This window comes from Tenrec ecaudatus, chromosome 18 (genome assembly GCF_050624435.1).
Source record: "Tenrec ecaudatus isolate mTenEca1 chromosome 18, mTenEca1.hap1, whole genome shotgun sequence".
Classification (NCBI taxonomy): Eukaryota; Metazoa; Chordata; class Mammalia; order Afrosoricida; family Tenrecidae; genus Tenrec; species Tenrec ecaudatus.
In genome coordinates, this window is record NC_134547.1 from 33225204 (window position 1) to 33228518 (window position 3315).

Genomic DNA, 3315 nt, shown 5'->3' on the forward strand with positions numbered 1-3315 from the left:
AGGTATTGGTCGACCCCATTAGCTGAATTATGCCCACCAGGGTGGGGCCATGAGCCTGACCCTAGTTTGGGCTGCCCAGGTGTAATGCCCACCTGGTTTGGAGGGGTGGGGGGGGCTGAATTGGAGCATGCCCAGTTAAAGTCTTCATGGGTGGCTGGTTTGTCCTTTCCCAATCTCCTGTATGGGGCCTGTGCAGGCGTTGGAGGGACAACCCCCTCTGTCCCTGCCTGACTACCTAACACCTTCATCATTACCATAGAACTTAGGGGTCCTTTATAGGGTTACCTGGATGTGCTGGGCTCCCCTCCCTTTCTCCCTCTCCATGTCATCTAGCTTCACTTCCAGCCTGAGCTCCAGGCAGGGCGGGTCTTGCCTCCCTCAGGGTTGGGTTGCCCTGCAGCCCTGCCGGCTGCTCTCCCTGACTTAGCACCCTGTTCTTTCCAGAAGGCCGGGTGCTCTTCCCAGACTGGGTCCAGAGCTCCTGAATCACCCACAAAGCCTTCTTCTCACCTTGAGACCAATTACATTGCCGACTGACCCCCCTGGAACCGGAATCCAAAGGATGGTGGATCTCACCGGAAGTTCCAGTGTTAGGCAGGGGCTTGCCCCCTGAGGCCTTGCCTCCTGCAACAGCCAGAGCAGCCACCCACTCTATAGCCTCAGTTTGGGGCATCCTGCCCAGCCGTGCCCGGGGGCCCAGACCCAGGCCCCCGTGGACCTGCGCTGTGGAGTCACAGGCATACACGTGACATCTCTTACACTGCAGTCTGGCTTCCGCTGGCTCCCACTGCGGGGAGCTCCTGCTTAGGAAACTTGCCCAGAGTCACTGCAGCTTCCTAGCAGGAAGTGCGCTGTCCTCTGCCCTAGGAGACCATGCAGAACCAGGGGCCACCCTGCAGGCCAGTTCCCCAATCCCAGTGTCGGCCCCCCCCCCAATCCCAGGCAGGGTCCCCTGATGGCTCTTGCTGGGAAAGGTCTGGTTTGGGAGATGGAAACTTACTTCCCCATTCCTGGTCCCCTGTGTGTGCGTGGGTGGTGGTCGGGCCTGGCATGATGTCAGCCCATCACAGACACCTCATTTCCATTCATCCTCCCCCCCTCCCGGGAAATGCCTTTTTCTCTTCAGCGCAGAGGGCCAGTATTTAACATGACATCAGCCGGCTGCAGTATTGAGTTAACTGTAAAAAGAGACGATCCGGCTGCATGGAATCACTACCCACCAGACAAAGTGATTAAATTTACAGCCCGATTGGTGCTGATCATTCCAAATGAAATGGGAAACACCTCAGTATTTATGCCTCAGTGTAGCCGCCAGCACACAGTCCCCAGATCTTCCCACGGACCCCCAGCACATGGACTCTGTTCATGCGAAACTGACCAAATACCCGCTCCTCTCTTTCCTTTCCACCAAGTGCGAGTCTGTGATGCACACAGGCCTCGTGGGCCTGTAAGGTTACCTTGTTGTTTTCAGGTGCCATCTGGTGGGCTAGGACTCAGAGTGACCCTATGCACCACAGAAAGGAACACTGCCCGGTTCCGGTTCCGGTTCCGTGCCATCCTCACAATTGTTCCTATGCCTGAGCCCCTTGTTGCAGCTGCTGTTCAATCCATCTGGCTGAGGGTCTTCTTTTGGGTCGCCCTGCTACTTGACCAAGCATCGTGTTCTTCTCCAGGGACTGGAGAGCGGGCAGGGCTGTAGGATCTGCGATGCTAGAGCCCACGTTTGAACAGAGTCTTCCAGTGCAGCGGTGGCTGTCAAGGGGCTGGGGCCTGCCTGGTGACCATCTCGTGCACCTCTCATTTGTATATAGTATGGTGTTCGCATAGCGTCCAAACCACATATAATATCCCATTTTGCAGAACTGTGGACATTTAGCAATGCAGAACTGTATAGCGGCATCTTGAAGCAGTCAGGATAGGCTGGGCTCTGCTGCAGTAACAAGTAGCTTGAAGAACAAAGGGTTGTTTCTCACCACGCTGCATGTCTAGGCCCTTGGGGACCCAGGCTGGTAGGTCAGTTACTGTCTTGAATTTGCCAGTTGTCACGTCAGAGAAGGCTTCTGTTCATAACCCACTGGCCGGAGCTGGTCACCAGGCCACCCTCTACCTGGGATGTGCTGCCACAGGAAGGTGGTGAGCTGGAGCAATGTGAATGCCAGCCACCCTTGTTTTCCCAGCAAGTCTCCAAGCAGCTGGATTTTAAATAGACCCGGGGATCTGGCTCTTCAGCGGGACCCTGTCATGGAAAAGTAGCCCCCAGGGTGCCACCCTCTCTGTAGGACGAGTGTGCCCATTGCTAGGATCTATGTATTTCAGAAGCTCCACATCATCTCCGAGTGCACAGAGAGAGCACAGGTGGGTGTCGGTTGCCTCCAGCATTCTTCTCCAAGAAGCAGTGAGGCTAAGAACAAAAATGCATCTTGATATGTAATCTCCAAGTGAGTGAACACGTTGCCCCATTCATTCCCACTGAGAGGGGAAAGGATCATTCTGGATTTGGATCATACTTTTTCTAGTGCTCTGTGAGGCCCTCTCTCCCCAGGGGAGATGAGTGACACCCCACCCCCACCCCACATCCAGCTTGGAGTGTAGCTGACAGCCCTGAATCCCCAAACTATAACATTATTACATAGCTGTAGAAGCATTATTTCAAAGTTGTTTTTTATTCAACTGTTATTCAGCAATATACAATACGGTTTATAAACAAGTGTCTGACCTTGTTTCCAATCTTTATTTAAAAATAAATATTATTGACAGTGAATTTCAATTATGATAAGATGTGTCATTTGTGTAATCAAAATGTTTCAAAGGAAATAATTTACTTTAATAAAAAAGAAAAGACCCCCCCCTTCCCAAAGAAAAAGTAAATAAAAAAATCCTTAAACACAATAATCTACTAAAAATATTTCGCTTTGTCAGAGAGGCTCTGAGCCAACCTGTTTTACATATTGTCCTAAAGGTAATTGCTCAACAGTTCGTGCAAAATGAAGACCCGGAGGAACAGCTCAGGAAGGAAAAGGGTACACGCGGTGGAGAAACCAGTGATCCCATGCACAGCGCATGGCTTCAGCTCCATCTTATTTGGAAACTAGATGCATTATTTTAGGTGTTCTACATTTGTGTCACTTCCCCCAAAATATGATGTGTTGATTTCCCACGTGGAATTTTTCATGCTTCTCTCAGTCTCTCTGCATCCCTTTGAGAGGCAGTCCTCACAGAGGGTCCTGGCCGCTCTGCGCTGGAGGAAGAGGGGGAGGAAGAGGAGGAGGAGGAGGAGGAGGAGGAGGCGGCTGCGGCGCAGCGGTGGGCGGGGTG